The sequence below is a fragment of the Ranitomeya imitator genome, chromosome 7 (assembly GCF_032444005.1).
Source record: "Ranitomeya imitator isolate aRanImi1 chromosome 7, aRanImi1.pri, whole genome shotgun sequence".
Classification (NCBI taxonomy): domain Eukaryota; kingdom Metazoa; phylum Chordata; class Amphibia; order Anura; family Dendrobatidae; genus Ranitomeya; species Ranitomeya imitator.
Window position 1 is genome coordinate 2,354,787 of NC_091288.1, and position 22,925 is coordinate 2,377,711.

Genomic DNA, 22,925 nt, shown 5'->3' on the forward strand with positions numbered 1-22,925 from the left:
TCCCATATATCTCGGCGTATGAACCTCGTAGAAAGACGACACCCGTGTCATTACACTCAGCGTGACATAGGGGTTCGTTTAAGTATAGACATGGGGTAGCTGGGTGACCAAGTTACGTAGTAATCCATTTCTCAATTGTGCTGGTTCTGGAACCTAGAAAACTCAATGGCTGGTAGTTCTACCGAGGCACATGTCAAAAATGTATTTGTCCCACTTTTATAATTAATTGGTGCTGTTATATTTACGTTTGCAAGGACAAAGAAACCTGGGTTTTCCATGTGCTTCTACTTGTACTTTCAGGTTAAGACGATAAAACTCCTCAGTGAGGGTTGCTGGCACGCTGGTCTCACATTACAGCTGTATAGCCGGGGTAGGGAGGGAGACTGAAATCGCAGCGTGTGTCTGGAACCATGGACCTTCTAAAAAAATTACTTTGAACATGGCATTTTTACATTATCGTGACACTTGGGTTCTGGTGTCCCAGGATTCTGACCCCTAACCTGTATCATTACACCAGTGAATCTCTAGGTATCTAGATTCTAAAGTGAAAATGAAAGTCAGAATTTTTTCTTCTTATAAAATTTCTCAAAAATAATGAAAAATAATTCCAATGTTGTCATTTTTACTGCATTAAAAAAGAAAAAAAAAAAAGAATAATAAACTTAACAACTCAACAGATAACAGACATCTACTATATAATTGTCTTAGGCTATGTGCACACGTCAGGATTTCTTGCAGAAATTTTCCTGACAAAAACCGGACATTTCTGCCAGAAATCCGCATGCATTTGTACCGCGTTTTTGATGCGTTTGACGCGTTTTTGGTGCGTTTTTTGTGCGTTTTTTCCCAAATGCATAGAATTGCGGGAAAAACGCAGAAAATCCGCAAAAGTAATGAACATGCTCATTTTTTTACCGCGATGCGTTTTTTTTGCGCAAAAAAACGCATCCATGTGCACAAAACAGGGCTGGTGTGCGACAAGGACCTGCCGTGACGTCACGGTCATGTGACCGCGACGTCATCATAGGTCCTGCTCGCACCAGGCCTGGCTGCCGCTTGCAATGGAGCGGTCCCGGGAGCGTGGCAAGGAGCAGGAAAGGCGGCGGAGGGTGAGTATAGCAGGACTTCAACGGGCTATAGGTGAGTATATGTTTATATATTTTTTTAAGTCTCTATACTACGTGGCTCTGTGCTGGGCAATATACTACGTCACTGGGCAATATACTACGTGGCTGGGCAATATACTACGTGGCTGGGAAATATACTACGTAACGGGCAATATACTACGTGGCTGGGCAATATACTACGTGGCTGGGCAATATACTACGTGACTGGGCAATATACTACGTGACTGGGCAATATACTACGTGACTGGGCAATATACTACGTGACTGGGCAATATACTACGTGGCTGGGCAATATACACGTGGCTGGGCAATATACTACGTGGCTGGGCAATATACTACGTGGCTGGGCAATATACTACGTGACTGGGCAATATACTATGTGGCTGGGCAATATACTATGTGACTGGGCAATATACTACGTGGCTGGGCAATATACTATGTGACTGGGCAATATACTATGTGGCTGGGCAATATACTATGTGACTGGGCAATATACTACGTGACTGGGCAATATACTATTTGACTGGGCAATATACTATGTGACTAGGCAATATACTACGTAGGCTGGGAAATATACTACGTAACGGCAATATACTACGTGACTGGGCAATATACTACGTGGCTGGGCAATATACTACGTGGCTGGGCAATATACTACGTGACTGGGCAATATACTACGTGACTGGGCAATATACTACGTAGGCTGGGAAATATACTACGTAACGGCAATATACTATGTGGCTGGGCAATATACTACGTGACTGGGCAATATACTACGTGACTGGGCAATATACTACGTGACTGGGCAATATACTACGTGACTGGGCAATATACTACGTGGCTGGGCAATATACTACGTGGCTGGGCAATATACTACGTGGCTGGGCAATATACTACGTGGCTGGGCAATATACTACGTGACTGGGCAATATACTACGTGACTGGGCAATATACTATGTGACTGGGCAATATACTACGTGGCTGGGCAATATACTATGTGACTGGGCAATATACTACGTGGCTGGGAAATATACTATGTAACGGCAATATACTATGTGGCTGGGCAATATACTACGTGACTGGGCAATATACTACGTGACTGGGCAATATACTACGTGACTGGCTAATATACTACGTGACTGGGCAATATACTACGTAACGGCAATATACTACGTGACTGGGCAATATACTACGTAACGGCAATATACTACGTAGCTGGGCAATATACTACGTGACTGGGCAATATACTACGTGACTGGGCAATATACTACGTGACTGGCTAATATACTACGTGACTGGGCAATATACTACGTAACGGCAATATACTACGTGTCTGGGCAATATACTACGTGGCTGGGCAATATACTACGTGGCTGGGCAATATACTACGTGGACATGCATATTCTATAATACCCGATGCATTAGAATCGGGCCACCATCTAGTACTGTATATGTGTCCTTGTAAAGGTAATGAAGGTAATGACCCACCCAACACAGGATTAAGACATTTATGGTGCTTGGAAAATCATGTAAAAAGAAAAATACCAGGATTGATAATTTCCTTCATTAAACCTATAAAAATATAATGAAAATGTGATGCTGAGGCCGTGTTCACACACAGCATAAATGCTGCGTTTTTTTAATAGACAAAATAACAATCTCCTCTGATTATACAGATTTTGTACCTTTTCCCCCTATTTGATGGTATGAATGTCGTACCCCGGTATGCCTCACCCAAGACCCCTCAGCCATGGATCGTGGCACGGATAGGTGTTATGTGGTTGCTACAGACCTGAGGTTGATGCAAGGGCAATAAGTGACATCAGATGAGCCTGAGATCTGACGCCAGATCCTGACTAGCGCGACCATCAAGTATAGATGGCGAGGAAGCAGGAGAGGTCCCTTATTGGGGGCCCAGTTATAGGTTATACTGAAGGTGGGCTACTCCATGACATCAGGATAAACGTCATTGTGAAGACACGGCGTTGTATCTTAATTAACCAGACGACTATTATTTCAGTAGGCCCAGGGACATGAGCTCGAGTTCACGTGAGAATGACTATTGGCACTTTTTGTCATTGGATTAATGTTTAATGGCTGCCATTGGTTGACTGGCTGCTGATTACGTATTGTATCTGTTGGAGTGTTGCAGTTCTAGTATTGTTCTACTATCTTTGGGAAACAAAAGCACAATGTTTGAATGTTTCTTAATATGTTGATGACCCATTGGTGCTCTGCAATATGAAGGACAATCTATGCATGTTGTTTGCACATTCCTGCAGTGAGGGATGGCCTCCTTCCACCTTTCACCCAACCCTGTGGTGGAAAGTTGTGACCTATAAAAACGAGGATCTGCCTGTGTTCAGTGAGTCAGAGAGAGAGACATCCTATTCTGACTCTTTAAGGCAGTACGAATCTCTAAATCCTTAGCCATCAGTCCCTTAGATAACTGTATGATTGTTGTACTCACATGCCAGGCGTCCTCAGACAGTGCCAACTCAGCTAGCAGTGACTTGTAATCAGGAGAAAGAGTTGATATTCTCTGAACTCTTGTATTTAAGCACAATGCAGCAGGTGGAAAGAGTAATCCAAACAGAGATGTACACATGTACATCCAAAAATGATTACAGAAAACTGATAATGAGAAGGAAGGGAGGAGCAAAGGCTAACATCAACTACAGGAGAGAAAAAAAGGACAAACTTCAAGGGGCTTGTGTCTGGCAACAGCAGAATGCAATGCACAACATAGAGAATACATAATTTGTTCCCATTCATGGGACACAACACTCCCCATCTGAAATATTCAGATTTCACAATGTCTCTGTATGACGTGATGAGTCTTTGCTGTCCAACGCCGATATGGAACCTGAAAAGAGGAGAGAGAAGAAAACAATATGCAACGATAATGCGACAATTCAAGTCCCTATTTGAGCGATGACGCATAGTCCTTGAATAAGAAATGAAAAAAAATTAATATGAGTTTGCTAGAAAAACCCATCTTCGGGTTGGGGAAGCTGCAACAAGCCAACTCTTCCCCCAACCCAACAATCCAATGGTAACGTTTAATCCATGGGGAAGTGTTCAAGTCCGGTTGCACGCAGAGCGTTTTATGTCCTAACATGGCTGGGGTATGAGGAAGTATGCTCCCCACTGTGACGAAGTCCAGCAACAATGTTCAGTTCATGTGACGTCCTCCTTCGGTAGAAGTAGCACGAGTTCGGTGAGTTGGCAAAAGAAGATTCAAATTTAACCCCCTTTTGTCACCTTGACTTCTACCTTCCGAGTCTTTCCGTCTCTTCAATTTGTCTACACAGATGTTCCCTATGATCACCCAGCCTAGGTTGAAGCACTGAGCAAATGGTGCATTGTGTGGGCCGTTGATTTGCTGGTGTACCTTGTGTTACCGGAGGATGTCTCTCCCAAGTAGAATCAGGATTTCTGCATTGTGATCGAGAGCTGGAATCTTGCTGGCTATAGTCTTCAGGTGAAGATGATGAAGAGCGCCTTCCGGCTTTGGGATCTCTTCCTTGTTGGGTGGTATCTGATTGCACTCGACGTGTGTGGGTAGAGGTACTTCTACGGTATTTTCATGAGACATTACCACGAGACAACTGGCCCTTCTTCCAAAGACTTCTGAGATGACGCTGCAGGTGCCTAAGGTGTAGGGGTAGGGGCTTTCCTTTAAGTCAAACAGATCAAAGAGTTCTGACCTTGCTAGTGATCGGTTGCTCTGATCATCCAGGATGCTATACACCATCACAACCTTCTCTAGGTGACCCTTGGGATATTCCTTTATCAGGTAAATCTTCGCACAAGATTTGTCCTAAAGACCTTCTCCGCAGACTTCTGTGCATGACAAAGATACTGAGAGATGCCTTCCTGCTTGGCCTATACTCTCCCCGCCATGGACTTGTGGTGGGAGAAGGCGTAGGTGTATGGTTAGGCTGGGATGGATGGAGCGCTTGTACATGGTCCTCGCTGTCACACTCCATACACTTGAGTGTAAACTTACAGTCCTTGCATGTAGATGTTGGCATATGGAGTTTGTTGAGGTGCAGTGATCGGCTGCGTGTTGGAGCGTGAATGAGATTCAGGTTTGGACATTGGTTGTGCATTGGACTGACCTTGAAAGCTGGGAACTGCAGGCGGATCAGGTCTTGGTGCCTTGGAGAAGTGTCGGGATTAACAGGAACATTAGTGGTGGTCGTGGTTTGTTGCTTTGGCTTAGTACATAGTCTATTTTGCGCTTAAGGGGGTCTTCTGTATCGATCTCACACAAGCCGATATGGTCCCCTTAACTCCCACTTAGAGCTTGTTTATAGACCTTTAACTTTGCCATGGCTGTCGCATGTTCGCATTCATTCTCTAGGACTTCTATTTCGGCCTTCTTACGTGCAGATTTAGCTTCCTTCTCTGCTTTCTTTTGGGCGAAGATGGCTTGCACTTTCGTAGTCTCCGCTTCGGCACACGCTCTTATAAGCTGTTCACTGAGGGTAGAAAATTTTGATGCACTTGATCTGGGTGAGTGCTTTGAGTACTTAGCGGACCTGGGTTTGTGAGATGACACTTCTGACATCTGCGCAATTTTTTCTTCTGTTTTATTCACAATGTCGCGCACAGTGCAGAAGTGAGTTGTTGAAAACTCTGAAGTTCCTTAGAGACTCTGGCATGTTTAGTCTCACCAAGATGGAGGTATATTTCTCACAATATAACTCCATATCAGCATCGGTTTATGAGGAATCGCTCCTGTCAAACCAATCTAATCAGTTTTATGAAGAGGTAAGCTATAGGCTGGACCACGGTGAGCCATTGGACGCGGTAGATCTTGATTTTTCCAAAGCGTTTGATACCGTGCCGCACAAGAGGTTGGTACACAAAATGAGAATGCTTGGTCTGGGGGAAAATGTGTGTAAATGGGTTAGTAACTGGCTTAGTGATAGAAAGCAGAGGGTGGTTATAAATGGTATAGTCTCTAACTGGGTCGCTGTGACCAGTGGGGTACCGCAGGGGTCAGTATTGGGACCTGTTCTCTTCAACATATTCATTAATGATCTGGTAGAAGGTTTACACAGTAAAATATCGATATTTGCAGATGATACAAAACTATGTAAAGCAGTTAATACAAGAGAAGATAGTATTCTGCTACAGATGGATCTGGATAAGTTGGAAACTTGGGCTGAAAGGTGGCAGATGAGGTTTAACAATGATAAATGTAAGGTTATACACATGGGAAGAAGGAATCAATGTCACCATTACACACTGAATGGGAAACCACTGGGTAAATCTGATGACTGAGGGGCGATCTAATAACCATGTATAAGTATATAAGGGGACAATATTAATATCTCTCCGACAAGACCCCACACAGAGGAGACCCTGCACAGAGCGGACGAGACCCAGCACAGATATGAGACCTGTGACAGAGTGGAGGAGAGGCCGATCCGCGCTGCCTTGTTCTGTATATTCTAATATTATAGAGGTTTTACATTTCTTGAATTCCCGCCTGCAGCCACTGACTGACGTGACAGGTGACAGATGCACCTTACTGTGAGGGTGGGAGCCGCCGCTCTCTGAAGGATGGCTGAACTCCAGATGTCGAGATGTCCGGGATGATGGGAGGAATATGGAGATAAAGTTAGGAGAGTCGGGCCGCGCAGGCTGGCGTGATAGAAGACAGATGAGGTGTCCATGTTGACGGGATATATTCCATGATGTGTGGAGTGAATCATGTTACTGGACCTCGGAGAAATCTCCAGATACAGATGCCGGCATTTAGCCTCGAAAGCCCTCGGAGATCTACGCTCAATGTACAAAGGATTGTTTCCATCATGTGAGTGTGAATGTGCAGAAACAACAGAAGTGCAAATCTGCTGAGTGTAGGTATGTGTATGTATACACGGCTGTGTGCATGGAAAGAACAGGAGTACATATGTATACACGGCTGTGTGCATGGAAAGAACAGGAGTACAAATGTATACACGGCTTTGTGCATGGAAAGAACAGGAGTACGAATGTATACACGGCTTTGTGCATGGAAAGAACAGGAGTACGAATGTATACACGGCTGTGTGCATGGAAAGAACAGGAGTACGAATGTATACACGGCTTTGTGCATGGAAAGAACAGGAGTACATATGTATACACGGCTGTATGCATGGAAAGAACAGGAGTACGAATGTATACACGGCTTTGTGCATGGAAAGAACAGGAGTACGAATGTATACACGGCTGTGTGCATGGAAAGAACAGGAGTACGAATGTATACACGGCTTTGTGCATGGAAAGAACAGGAGTACGTATGTATACACGGCTGTGTACATGGAAAGGACCTGGAGTACATACGTACAGTACCGTTCAAAAGTTTAGGGTCACCCAGATAATTTTGTGTTTTCCATGGTAACTCATACTTTTATTAATCCAACGAGTTGCCAAATGAATGTAAAATCTAGTCCAGACATTGACAAGGTTAAAAAAAAAAAAAGATTTTTATTTGAAATAATAATTTTCTCCTTCAATCTTTGCTTTTGTCACAGAATGCTCCTTTGCAGCAATTCCAGCATTGCAGACCTTTGGCATTGTAGCAGTTAGTTTGCGGAGGTAATCTGGAGACATTTCCCCCCCTATGCTTCCAGAAGCCCCTCTACAAGTTGGTTTGGTTGATGGACACTTTTTGCACCATACGGTCAAGCTGTTCCCACAGCAGCTCAATGGTGCTGAGATCTGGTGACTGTGCTGGCCGCTCCATTACAGATCGATACCAGCTGCTGCTTCTTCCCTAAATAGCTCTTGTATAATTTGGAGGTGTGCTTAAGATCATTGTCCTGTTGTAGGATGAAATTGGCTCCAATCAAGCGCTGTCCGCAGGGTATGGAATGACGCTGCAAAATGGAGTGATATCCTTCCTTATTCAATATCCCTTTTACCTTGAACAAATCTTCAACTTTACAGCACCAAAGCAGCCCCAGACCATCACATTGCCTCCACCATGCTTCACAGGTGGCGTCACACTCTTACAGCATCTTTTCAGTTGTTCTGCGTCTCACAAATGTTCTTCTGTGTGATCCAAACACCTCAAACTTGGATTCTTCTGTCCATAACACTTTTTTCCATCTTCCTCTGTCCAATGTCCGTGTTTTTTTGCCCATATTAATCTTTTCCTTTTATTAGCCAGTCTCAGATATGGCTTTTTCTTGGCCACTCTGCCCTGAAGGCCATCATCCCGGAGTCGCCTCTTCACTGTAGACGTTGACACTGGCATTTTGCATCTACTATTTAATGAAGCTGCCAGTTGAGGACCTGTGAGGTGTCGATTTCTCACTACAGACTCTAATGTGTACTTGTCTTGTTGCTCAGTTGTGCAGCGCGGCCTCCCACTTCTCTTGTTAGAGCCTGTTTGTGCTCTGCTCTGAAGGGAGTAGTACACACCATTGTAGGAAAGCTTCAGTTTCTTTGCAATTTCTCGCATGGAATAGTCTTCATTTCTAAGAACAAGAATAGACCGTCGAGTTTCACATGAAAGTTCTTTTTTTCTGGCCATTTTGAGAATTTAATGGAACCAACAAATGTAATGCTCCAGATTCTCAACTAGCTCAAAGGAAGGTCAGGTTTATAGATTCTCTAATCAGCCAAACTGTTTTCAGCTGTGCTAGCTTACTTGCACAAGGGTTTTCAATGGTATTCTAACCATCCATTAGCCTTCTTATACAGCAAACACAAAGTACCATAAGAACACTGGAGTGGTGGTTGTTGGAAATGGGCCACTATACACCTATGAAGATATTGCATTACAAACCAGACGTCTGCAGCTAGAATAGTCATTTACCACATTAACAATGTATATTTCTGAATCATTTAATGTTAGCTTCATTGGAAAAAAACTGAGAAATTTCCTTTTTTTTTTTTTAAAGAAAAGCAAAGTGACCCTAAACTTTGGAATGGTAGTGTCACGATAATGTAAACAATGTCATATCGTGAGTTTAGTCCAGAAGGTTCCATGGCAGACATGCTGTGGGCCATTCCGCCCCCCGTCTTCTCACTCTACCTGCTGTGTGTGTGAATCCTAAACCTCTCATTTTCCCCTCCCAGAAGAATTTTGATTGCTTTTAGCTGCAGCAGACATCTCCCTAAAGCTACTCATTCCCCCTCACAACTGATACTGGTCAAAACTTGTATATAGAAACCATGAGCTTCTATTGTCCTAATACAGTGATATATACACCGATCCGAGCTAGAGATATAAGAATTATATATTCCGGATGTCCCAAGAATAGATCAATCACTCACTGAAAGCGCTAGAGGCTAAATGCAACGAGTGCAAAGCGTGGATTTCTCAGTAAGCAGTTCAGGTAATTTCTCTGTGTTTACACTTAAAAGAATTGTCTCGACGTGCTGCACCGCGTGATCCTGGCGTATATCTAATACAAGGTTCATACAGCGATATATGCGTAATAATAGTTTTCATATTCTAAGTAAAGGGGAGGTTGCAGCCTCTAAGTGATGTCACCACAGGGGGAGGGCTTTGGTTTTAGACTAGAGAATAACTTAGTGAGACCAGGATTGTTGCAGTCTTTGCGTCCGAGGTCTAGCTGCTGTCTAGATGTGTGGTATGCATCTAGATGTGACCCCCCTCCTTTGCACATGGCCAGTCAAAAGATGAATCGATCTAAGCGATATGTAAATGTTCTTCTTTCAATTTTAATCCCCGTTTATTTGTAATTGTACAGTAGATTTTGCCTTCTTTATAATATCTTTTTATACTTTGTAAGCACTGCCTATCTTTTTTTGGAGTAAAATATACAATTTAGTAGCTTGTCTGTCCATGCTCTAAACGAACTGTCGCGTCCTTTGAGTTGAATTACGCTACCGATTTCGGTTGGGTCCGGACTCATTAATCCTTCCAAAATCAGAGCTGGTGGCAGCATACTTTGTTCTGTGCATTTGGGAGGCTTTGTAGCGACAGAGGCATTGATAATTATTGTTCCCGCCTGAGTGGGAGTAGTTATATCGCCCGCGCTGCAGCGTTCCCAATAGCCAGTACATAGCAGGCAGCCTTTCTGGCGACTAATTACCTTAGGTGCAGTACCCCAACTCATGGGTGTCAAACTGCATTCCTCGAGGGCCGCAAACCATGTGTGTTTTCGAGATTTCCTTAGCATTGCACAAGGTGCTGCAATCATTATGTGTGTAGGTGATTAAATTATCACCTGTAAAGTACAAGGAAATCCTGAAAACATGACCTGGTTGCAGCCCTCGAGGAATGCAGTTTGACACCCCTGCCCTAACTGACCTGAGGGTAAGGGGGGCGCCAGAGAGCTGCAAGTTCTAAACCAGAACAGGGTATTGGGATATAGATAAATCCCCTGCAGAAGGAACCAGGGGCAACGAAACAACCCCGGTTGATGACAAATTGGTGAGAGTGGTGGGGATGATAAAGGTATCTGAACCGTGACAGATTGGTGGGATCCCAGACATATCTGGTGGGATTCATGACATGTTGGTGGCAGCATGGTAGGATCCGTGACAGGTAGTGTATACATGGCTGTGTGGATTGAAAGGATAGGAGAGTGTATGTATACACGACTGTTTAAACATAAAAGAGGCATGTGGAGGGCGCCTGTCAATATATGTAGGGAATCAACCTGGCGTCTGTCTAAAATAGGGACTAGGATTATGGAGAAGAAGAAACAGACGATATTCCCGGGACCACCCACAATTAAAACCACAAAGACCAAATACCCCATATAGGAACGAGCACCCCCCGGAATAACACAGAAGAAGTAGAGTTATGTGACAATGTCCAGTTATACACAAACGATTGCAGAAAATCAGATACAATAAATATATAATAGATCGTGGTCTATACACAGGGACACTACAAAGCAGCCATGAGCAGGGAGGTATAAATGACAAGGTGCTCACAAAGCCCATACACTAGTTACCGCCATATAGTCCTGAGGGACCACACTGCGTATTGGGGGTTCCAGGACCCACACATGAAAGAGGAAAAATGTTTGTTGGAAAATGTCTTGCAGGAGTATCTGTAATATAACGCTGGGAGCGTCACTCTGTCCGAAGCCTTTATAGACTGCGCAGGCGCAAACGCCGGCGCAGTCTGGCCCCCACAGAGTGACGCTCCCAGGAGATCGCGGTATGCGTAAGCACTGAACGCATACCGCGATCTCCACCGGAGAGTCAGGGACCGCCAGGAGGGTAAGTATATTCACCTTTCCCCGTTCCAGCGCTGCGTGTGGCTCCGTCTCCCGGCTCCTCTGCTGTGACAGTTCAGAGGGCGCGATGACGCGCTTAATGCGCGCCGGCGCCGCCCTCTGACCAGTCACAGGCAGAGGAGCCAGAGTGTGTCTTCAAGAAAATGGCGCCGGAAAGCGCGGACTGCGCAGGCGCCGATTCCGCCAGCAGGAGGACCAAGAAAATGGCGGCGGAAAGGAATCAGGTGGCGCAAGAAACAAATTGCTGTGGCATGAGGCTGTGGCACTTCATGCCACAGCGATTTGTTACTTACGCCACCTGATACGGGGCATATACTATGGAGCATCTTATGGAGCAGCGTATGGGGCATATGGATGGGAGCAGCAAATTAAAGAACGGTGCCGCAGGATGGGAGCAGCACATGACAGAACGGGGGCGCAGGATGGGAGCAGCAAATGACAGAACAGGGGCGCAGGATGGGAGCAGCACATGACAGAACAGGGGCGCAGGATGGGAGCAGCACATGACAGAACGGGGGCGCAGGATGGGAGCAGCACATGACAGGATGGGAGCAGCACATGACAGAACAGGGGCGCAGGATGGGAGCAGCACATGACAGAACGGGGGCGCAGGATGGGAGCAGCACATGACAGGATGGGGGCGCAGGATGGAGCAGCACATGACAGGATGGGGGCACAGGATGGAGCAGCACATGACAGGATGGGGATGCAGGATGGAGCAGCACATGACAGAATGGGGGCACAGGATGGAGCAGCACATGACAGGATGGGGATGCAGGATGGAGCAGCACATGACAGAATGGGGGCACAGGATGGAGCAGCACATGACAGGATGGGGATGCAGGATGGAGCAGCACATGACAATAGGGACGCAGGATGGAGCAGCACATGACAGGATGGGGATGCAGGATGGAGCAGCACATGACAGAATGGGGGCACAGGATGGAGCAGCACATGACAGGATGGGGACGCAGGATGGGTGCAGCACATGACAGGATGGGGACGCAGGATGGAGCAGCACATACCAGGATGGAGACCATATACCAATATAAATGCTCGCCACCCGGGCGTAGAACGGGTTCAATAGCTAGTGAAGTAATAAACAGAATAGTTTCCTGGTGGGAGCTTTGCCGGTTGTGCCCCTCAGAGGTGTCCGTACATATGGAGCGCCAGTCTCAGGCCCAATATGTTGGTCAGTACTGGGCTGCTGGCATGTCCCAGATAGGCACAGCGCCTACCAATGTGGGCATAGACTCCAACAATGACGAAGAAGATGGAGGCCATACGTGGAGCTAGATAACGAACACAATGACTGTCCCGTGCGTAGTCCTTAATAGTGTCACATAGGTGCACTGCACAATGACAGTGCAGATGCCCTGTAGAAATAAAGATTATCCGACAAAGGTCAATTAGACCATATACAGGGCAGCACAAAATCAGGAGCTTTATATGTCTTACCACATGCCACGGCAAAAAGTTATATCAGTGTCATATGGACAGAAACAGGCTAAATGCTGAGCCCCAGCATAATAAGAGATGTGCACCTACTGAGCATGAGCAGAATGAATGCAAACCTATAATCCAGGGGTGCTGGATGCGCGTCGCCACTCCAGTGGCTTCATCAGGGTTCGGAGTACTGACGGCTGGACTCCTGATACCCTTATATGCATCGCACCTAAATAGAGGATCCCTCTCAGCTGGGCGACTAGGGTGTCGGCATCCAACCGGAAGTGACATACAACAATAGAGCTTTAAAGGTGTACGAAGCCAAGGCTGAGTGTAGCAAGATGGCCGAAACCAAGATACTGGGCATGTGCGAAATGATGAGCAGCATGTAGCAAACCGACGGAACAATGCCGCAGTGATTCTGCTTATCAGGAAGAAGGCCCTTTCGGCTGCGGGAGCGAAGGCCCCAGAGGCTATCAGTATGGAAACAACGCTCCAAGAGGAGGACGAGTGCACCCCAATGTGCCGGGTCTCGATTCTGCTCTTGGCCAGGGAAGCCTCTAAGGGGTTCTTGGAAACTCCTAGAGCCAGGGACTCCTGTGTGGAGCAGAAGATAACCCCTGAAGAATTTGTAATAAAGTCAGGAGGAACCTGTCAAGATCTTGTGTGGAGCCGTGGACCGGCTAAAACGTGCAGAATGGCGCAGTCACCAAGCTTACCAAAGTCGTGAGCTGATGATTCTGATCTGATAAATCAAGGAAGAAAACGGGGTAACAGCTACTGACAAGGACATTTTGGACATTTTGGACTACATGTTTCTGTAACGCTCGCGCCCAGACTGGTTGGCGCGGGCATACAGGGGTGCGGCCCCACTGGACCACAGAGCAGACTACCCTGGAAGGGGCGTAACTAAGGAGCTTCCTAGGTGTTCGCTGGAGCCTCTGACGGTGAGGTCAGACTGGTGCGGCAGGAAGCTACCAGGTGCCACTCCAGGGTGGAGTCTGACTGTGGCTGCTGATCCCACCGGGGACGAGACACGGGCAGGCACGGCTGTGACACTGGCTGACAGACGGGTACAGCAGAGGCCCTGACGGGTGGACTGGCTTGACGGAGATACAGGCAGGCAGACAGGCGCGGCTGGCACTCAGGCAGACAGGGCTGATACTCTGGTAGGAACTGGTATTCAGATGGATGTGTGGAAACCGGTAAGAACCTGTTCAGACTGGAGAATATAAAGAAACAGGTAGAGACCTGTACGGCAAGTTGCTAAACAGAGATAGAGCAAGAGCGGATGAAAAGCAGAACCACAGGAGGTGGAGCAAGAGTAGAGAAGGCGGAGCTAAGCAGAGGAGAAGGCGGAGCCAAGAGCAGAGAAGGCAGAGCCAAGAGAGGAGATGCTAGAGGCAGAGCCAAGAGCAGAGATGCTGGAGGCGGAGCCAAGAGCGGAGATGCTGGAGGCGGAGCCAAGAGCAGAGAAAGAAGGCGGAGCTAAGAGCAGAGAAGGCAGAGCCAAGAGCGGAGATACTGGAGGCGGAGCCAAGAGAGGAGATGCTAGAGGCAGAGCCAAGAGCAGAGATGCTGGAGGCGGAGCCAAGAGCGGAGATGCTGGAGGCGGAGCCAAGAGCAGAGAAAGAAGGCGGAGCTAAGAGCAGAGAAGGCAGAGCCAAGAGCGGAGATACTGGAGGCGGAGCCAAGAGAGGAGATGCTAGAGGCAGAGCCAAGAGCAGAGATGCTGGAGGCGGAGCCAAGAGCGGAGATGCTGGAGGCGGAGCCAAGAGCAGAGAAAGAAGGCGGAGCTAAGAGCAGAGAAGGCAGAGCCAAGAGCGGAGATACTGGAGGCGGAGCCAAGAGCGGAGATGCTGGAGGCGGAGCCAAGAGCAGAGATGCAGGAGGCGGAGCCAAGAGCAGAGATGCTGGAGGCGGAGCCAAGAGCAGAGATGCTGGAGGCGGAGCCAAGAGCAGAGAAGGCAGAGCCAAGAGAGGAGATGCTAGAGGCAGAGCCAAGAGTAGAGATGCTGGAGGCGGAACTAAGAGCAGAGAAAGAGAAGGCGGAGCTAAGAGCAGAGAAGGCAGAGCCAAGAGCGGAGATACTGGAGGCGGAGCCAAGAGCGGAGATGCTGGAGGCGGAGCCAAGAGCAGAGATACTGGAGGCGGAGCCAAGAGAGGAGATGCTAGAGGCAGAGCCAAGAGCAGAGATGCTGGAGGCGGAGCCAAGAGCGGAGATGCTGGAGGCGGAGCCAAGAGCAGAGAAAGAGAAGGCGGAGCTAAGAGCAGAGAAGGCAGAGCCAAGAGCGGAGATACTGGAGGCGGAGCCAAGAGCGGAGATGCTGGAGGCGGAGCCAAGAGCAGAGATGCAGGAGGCGGAGCCAAGAGCGGAGATGCTGGAGGTGGAGCCAAGAACAGAGATGCAGGAGGCGGAGCCAAGAGCAGAGATGCTGGAGGCGGAGCCAAGAGCAGAGATGCTGGAGGCGGAGCCAAGAGCAGAGATGCTGGAGGCGGAGCCAAGAGAGGAGACGCTAGAGGCAGAGCTAAGAGCAGAGATGCTGGAAGCGGAACTAAGAGCAGAGAAAGAGAAGGCGGAGCTAAGAGCAGAGAAGGCAGAGCCAAGAGCGGAGATACTGGAGGCGGAGCCAAGAGCGGAGATGCTGGAGGCGGAGCCAAGAGCAGAGATGCAGGAGGCGGAGCCAAGAGCGGAGATGCTGGAGGCGGAGCCAAGAGAGGAGACGCTAGAGGCAGAGCTAAGAGCAGAGATGCTGGAGGCGGAGCCAAGAGTGGAGATGCTGGAGGCGGAGCCAAGAGAGGAGATGCTAGAGGCAGAGCTAAGAGCAGAGATGCTGGAGGCGGAGCCAAGAGCAGAGATGCTGGAGGCGGAGCCAAGAGCAGAGATGCTGGAGGCGGAGCCAAGAGCAGAGATGCTAGAGGCGGAGCCAAGAGCGGAGATGCTGGAGGCAGAGCCAAGAGAGGAGACACTAGAGGCAGAGCCAAGAGTCAGAGATGCTGGAGGCGGAGCCAAGAGCGGAGATACTGGAGGCGGAGCCAAGAGCGGAGATGCTGGAGGCAGAGCCAAGAGCAGAGATGCTGGAGGCAGAGCCAAGAGCAGAGATGCTGGAGGCGGAGCCAAGAGCAGAGATGCTGGAGGCGGAGCCAAGAGCGGAGATGCTGGAGGCGGAGCCAAGAGCAGACACACTGGAGGCGGGGCCTGGAGCGAATATGCTGGAGGTGGAGCCAAGAGCCAGAACCGCAGGAAGCAATGCCAAGAGTCAGAAGGCAGGGAATCACAGGTAGTGGTGAGCAAAGCAGAGAAGCACAGAACCACAGTGTAGTGGTGAACAGAGCAGAAAGATAAGGTGGAGGTACACACAGCAGAGCGGGAAATGACAAATGACAAAGAAGGAGCAGGAACGGACATAGACCAGAGTTCAGACAGGAACAGACATGGATACACAAACAGATCACAGATAAAGGCCTGCAGTAGTGCAGCCCTCAGAGACAGACACGACCTGGCAGCTCAGTAGCAAATGCTAACTGAGGGAAACAGTTTGCTCAGGCATCCTCCAATGGGTGAGGATGCCTTAAGTATCAGAGGCCTCAAGGCCATAGGCCAGGGACACCTAAGGGAGGTGCACACAGTCTCAATAAGAATCCGGAGTGGCTGGTGCCGCCCCCTATGCACACAGCCAGGAAGTGTACACAGAGTAAGCCGCCATTCATACAATACATACATGTAGACATACAGTACATATAACATAGATTACATACTCACCATCACTTGTCACTTTCTTCACCGAAGCCAATGTCATCTGTGAAAAAGATTTACCCATAGACTTGAATTAGCGACGGATCGCATGAAAAAACGTTCAAGTGAACTTTTTTTGGCCGCAAAAAAGTTCACTTGAACATTTTTTCATGCCGACGGTTCGCCAAAACACGACGGATCCATTTCACGACGGACGCGACGTGTGGCCATCCATCACGATCCGTCGCTAATACAAGTCTATGGGTCAATCTTTTTTACAGATGACACTGGCTTCAGTGAAGAAAGTGACAAGTGATGGTGAGTATGTACTCTATGTTATATGTACTGTATGGAGTATGTATGGAGTATTTATTTTTTTTTGTTTGGTTTTTCATTCAACACATTAGCCGGATGATGGGACTACTACTGTCCCATCATTGGCTAATGTGTCAATCACTGTCAGTGTAGCAGGCAGAGCCCGATGGGACTTGTAGTCCCATCGGACGATGCCTGTACACACGCACAGAGCCCCAGCTGGCCGCATAGAGCCCCGGCAGCCCGCATAGAGCCCCGGCAGCCCGCATAGAGCCCCGGCAGCCCGCATAGAGCCCCGGCAGCCCACATAGAGCCTAGGCAGCCCGCATAGAGCCCCGGCAGGCCGCATAGAGCCCCGGCAGGCCGCATACAGCACCGGCAGCCCGCATACAGCACCGGCAGCCCGCATACAGCCCCGGCAGGCCGCATACAGCACCGGCAGCCCGCATAGAGCCCCGGCAGCCCGCATAGAGCCCTGGCCACCCGCATAGAGCCCCGGCCGCCTGCATAGAGCCCCGGCAGCCCGCATAGAGCCTAGGCAGCCCGCATAGAGCCCCGGCAGCCCGCATAGAGCCCCGGCAGGCCGCATACAGCACCGGCAGCCCGCATAGAGCCCCGGCAGGCCGCATACAGCACCGGCAGCCCGCATAGAGCCCCGGCAGCCCGCATAGAGCCCTGGCCACCCGCATAGAGCCCCGGCCGCCTGCATAGAGCCCCGGCAGGCATGTACAGATCCCCGGCAGGCCGCATACAGCCCTGGCAGGCACGTACAGATCCCCAGCAGGCCGCATACAGCCCAGGCAGCACGCATACACCCCCTTGCAGGCCGCATACAGCCCCGGCAGCCCGCATAGAGCCCCGGCAGCCCGCATAGAGCCCCGGCAGGCACGTACAGATCCCTGGCAGGCCGTATACAGCACCAGCAGCCCGTATAGAGCCCCGGCAGCCCGCATACAGCCCCGGCCGCAAGCATAGAGCCCCGGCCGCCCGCATAGAGCCCCGGCAGGCACGTACAGATCCCCGGCAGGCCGCATACAGCCCCGGCAGGCACGTACAGATCCCCGGCAGGCCGCATACAGCCCAGGCAGCACGCATACAGCCCCGGCAGGCCGCATACAGCCCCGGCAGCCAACATACAGACCTGGCAGCCCACATGCAGCCCGCATACAGCCCCGGCAGGCCGCATACAGCTCTAGCAGCCCGCATACAGCCCCGGCAGCCCACATGCAGCCCTGGCAGGCCGCATATAGCCCCGGCAGGCCGCATACAGCCCTGGCAGGCCGCATATAGCCCCGGCAGGCCCGCATACAGCCCTGGCAGGCCGCATATAGCCCCGGCAGGCCCGCATACAGCCCCGGCAGCCAACATACAGACCCGGCAGCCCACATGCAGCCCGCATACAGCCCCGGCAGGACGCATACAGCCCCGGCAGGACGCATACAGCCCCGGCAGGCCGCATACAGCCCCGGCAGGCCCGCATACAGCCCCGGCAGCCCGCATACAGCCCCGGCAGCCCACATACAGCCCCTGCAGCCAACATACAGACCCGGCAGCCCACATGCAGCCCGCATACAGCCCCGGCAGCCCGCATACAGCCCCGGCAGGCCGCATACAGCCCCGGCAGGCCGCATACAGCCCCGGCAGGCCCGCATACAGCCCCGGCAGGCCCGCATACAGCCCCGGCAGGCCCGCATACAGCTCTAGCAGCCCGCATACAGCCCCGGCAGCCAACATAGAGCCCTGGCAGGCCGCATACAGCCCTGGCAGCCCGCATAGAGCCCCGGCAGGCCACATAAAGCTCTGGCAGCCCGCATACAGCCCGCATAGAGCCCCAGTGAAGTTAGACAGGGAGCAGAAATGGTTGAAGAACAGGTCTAATGTATGTCCATCTGTGTGGGTGGCTGAGGAGGACCACTGAGTAAGTCTAAAAGATTAAGTAAGGGACAGGAGTTTGGAGGCTGCTGACTGGTGGGTGTCAATGGGGATGTTGAAGTCACCCATGATGATGGTGGGAGTGTCAGCAGACAGAAAGTGAAGGAGCCAGGTGGAGAATTGGTCAATAAAGGCAGTGGTCGGGCCCGGAGGTCGGTATATGATGGCCATTTGGAGGTTGTAGGGGGAGTAGATGCAGACAGAGTGGACTTCAAAAGAGGGGAGGATAAGGGAGGGTAGAGGTGGGATTGGGTTAAAAGTACAGTTGGAAGAAAGGAGAAGACCCACTCCTCCACCATGTTTGTTGCCAGGGCAAAGAGTGTGGGTGAAGTGGAGGCCACCGTAACATAGTGCAGCAGGGGAGGCTGTGTCAGAGGGTGTCAGCCATGTTTCGGTGATGCCCAGAAAGAAAAGATTACGAGAGGTAAAGAGGTAGTGAATCACGTGGAGTTTATTACAGATGGAGCGGGCATTCCATAGTGATCCAGAGAGAGGGTGCAGGGGGGTGGGCGTCATGGGCATGGATTTGAGGTGGGCAAGATTTTGGGTGTTTATATTGGGTTGGGAGCGATAGGAGGGGGTAGTAGTAGGAGGTATGAGCTGTGGGGGTCCAGGGTTGCGAGATAAGTCGCCAGCAGTGAGGAGAAGCAGAGAGAAACAGAGCAGGTGGGAGAAGGAGAGTGGGCGGCTTATTTTGTGTTTTATTAGGAGAGATCTGAGGTTGAGGAGCAGGTCAGCAGAGGAGGTCAGGTGGGAAGGCAGGAGGGAAGGAGAGATTATTACTTGGTTAGAGGGTGCTGGGGGTTTGGGGATAGTGAAGGGGACAGAGGAGTAATGGAGCCAAAACTGTTAGAGCGTATGTCAGCACGATGAGAGTAAGTGTGGTGGAAAGGGAAAGAAATTCAGTACATTTATTAACAGTGGTTAGTCTCACCTTCTGTTCACTTCTGGCTCATTTCAGATGTTATCCTTTTAGAGACATCCTTCTAGAGACAGACCACGGTCCAGACAGACCTGTGTCTCTGAATTTATAACAAGCCAAGTGCACATGAAATAGGCCAGGTGTGATCAGGAGGGAGAAGCAGCATGGAGACTGGTCACAGACACAGGAGGATATCAATTAGAAGTCAGAAGGGAAAATGCAAGAAGAAATAGATCCAAATGGAAAGATAAAGCCAACTGTGTATTGGCATCAAGGAATTAAAATGAGAAAAAAAAAAAGTAATAGCAGCCAGCGGAGATGTCACAAATAGCAGACGGATACAGGGTGAGGAAGGTCAGGAAAGTTGAGCGATGGTGATGGGATTGGAGTTGCAGCCAGCGGACATACACATAGCCTCCTATATACAGGATGTGCCCCACATAGCCTCTTATATGCAGCAGGAACCCCACATAGCCTCTCATATACGGTAAGCCCAAGTAGCCTCTCATATACACCATGAGCCCCACATAGCCTCCTATATATATAGCATGAGCCCCACATAGCCTGTGATATACACCATGAACCCCACATACACCACGAGCCTCACGTAGCCTCCTATATATACAGCATGAGCCCCACATACACCACAAGCCCCACGTAGCCTCCTATAAACATATGTAGCACGGTGGCTCAGTGGATAGCACTGCAGGGCTGGAGTGCTCAGTTCTAATCCCACCATGGACAACATCTGCAAGAAGTTTGTATGTTCTCTCCGTGTTTGCGTGGGTTTCCTCCGGGTACTCCGGTTTCCTCCCACATTCCAAAGACATACTGATAGGGAATTTAGATTGTGAGCCCCATCAGGGACAGCGATGATGATGTGTGCAAACTGTAAAGCGCTGCGGAATATGTTGGCGCTATAAAAAAATAAAGATTATTATTATGTACAGCATAAGCCCCACATAGCCTCCCATATTTACAGCATGAGCCCCACATAGCCTATTATATATACAGCATGAACCCTACGTATCCTCTTATACAGAGCATAAGCCAAACATAGTTACTCATACAAAGCATGAGCCTCAACATAGTGTCTCATATACATCATGAGCCCAGCACAGCCTCCTATATACATCATGAACCCTACATATCCTTTCATATACAGCATGAGCCCCACATCGCCTCTCATATACAACAAGCCCCCACATAGCTTCCTATATTCAGCTTGAGCCCCACATAGCGTTTTAAACATAGCATGAACCCCCACATAGCCTCCTGTATATAGCATGAGCCCCCACATAACCTCCTGTATACAGCATGAGCCCCCACATAGCCTCCTGTATACAGCATGAGCCCCCACATAACCTCCTGTATACAGCATGAGCCCCCACATAGCCTCCTGTATACAGCATGAGCCCCCACATAACCTCCTGTATACAGCATGAGCCCCCACATAACCTCCTGTATACAGCATGACCCCCACATAACCTCCTGTATACAGCATGAGCCCCCACATAACCTCCTGTATACAGCATGAGCCCCCACATAGCCTCCTGTATACAGCATGAGCCCCCACATAGCCTCCTGTATACAGCATGAGCCCCCACATAACCTCCTGTATATAGCATAAGCCCCTACATAACCTCCTGTATACAGCACGAGCCCCCACATAACCTCCTGTATACAGCATAAGCCCCCACATAGCCTCCTGTATACAGCGTGAGCCCCCACATAACCTCCTGTATACAGCACGAGCCCCCACATAACCTCCTGTATACAGCATAAGCCCCCACATAGCCTCCTGTATACAGTGTGAGCCCCCACATAACTTCCTGTATACAGCATAAGCCCCCACATAACTTCCTGTATACAGCATAAGCCCCCACATAACCTCCTGTATACAGCACGAGCCCCCACATAGCCTCCTATATGTAAACATCCCATACACATGAAAAACACCACCACATACTTACTTGGCTCCCGTTCCTCGGCGCTCTGCCTCTGCTCTCTTCGGTGCACTGATTCTCCACTGTGCACAACTAATATGGTGAAATGATGTCATTGTCAGAGAGGGAGATATGAGCGACACTCACCGATGTTAATTCCTGGAAAGACAGGATCCGGAGAGAGCCGCAGACTCCCAGAAATGCAGAGCAAGCAAGACTGGCTTCAGGCCTGACAGGACCTGAATCACCTGACTGCAGGTGGGCGTGGCCTAAGCTCCAGGGAGCTAGAAACTGAAGGAAAACTCCTAGAAAGGCAACTAACGAACAACGATACCAAGGGGCACAGACAGAGACATAAACAGATCAGGCTGGGGTCAGAGCACAGAATAGCGTTACAGAACCAAGGGACTAGACAGAAAGGATAGTAGGGGCCAAGCCGAGGTCAATACCGAACGGACAGAGAAGGTACAAATAGGGAATCCAATAAACAATATCCAGAGAGCAGACCGAGTCAAAAAGCCAAGGGATCAAGCAAACAGCACAAAACACACTCAGGGGTCAATACACTTAGCCAAGGGCGGAAGTATCACTGACAAAGGAACCTCCCAGAAGGAGGCTATAGAAAGTCCACCCCGGGCCAGTGTGAGGCTACAGGAGTTAACCCTAAAAGAACCGAACCGGACAAACCATGACAGACATCACATCTCCTGTCTGAGACACTGACTGGTGGAATACAATGTATTCACTGCTGTCTGCATCCTGAGGTTGGAGATGGACAGCGTGGGCCAGCGGGCGAGGGCATGGTGCGTCCCTTATGCCACTGTCTAAACCCCGCCGGCTGTCTTGATCCACGGACCTGACTGTAACAGCCAGGGGGCAGGATGTGGCCTGCCGGTCTGAGGTGAGCTCGGAATGGCCGTGCCCTCTCACCTCTGTCCTCGTCTGTCATCCATAGTTTGTTCACTGTAATTTGTACTTTGCTTGTAACCCATTCTCACTCACAGGACTGGGAGTCAGTGATGCCTAATAATAATAAGGTCAGGCACATCTCTCACTTAGGCTAGGTTCACACTAGCGTTGCGCCGCCCTGCGTCGGCGACGCAACGCGCGACGCACGTAAAAACGTGCGCAAACGCGCGCAAAAACGCGCGCGTTTTGCGACGCGTGCGTCGTTTTTGACGAAAATCGGACGCACAGAAAATGCTACATGTAGCGTTTTCTTGCGTCCGACGCTAGCGTCGGAAACGACGCACGTGGCGAAAAACGCCACCAAAA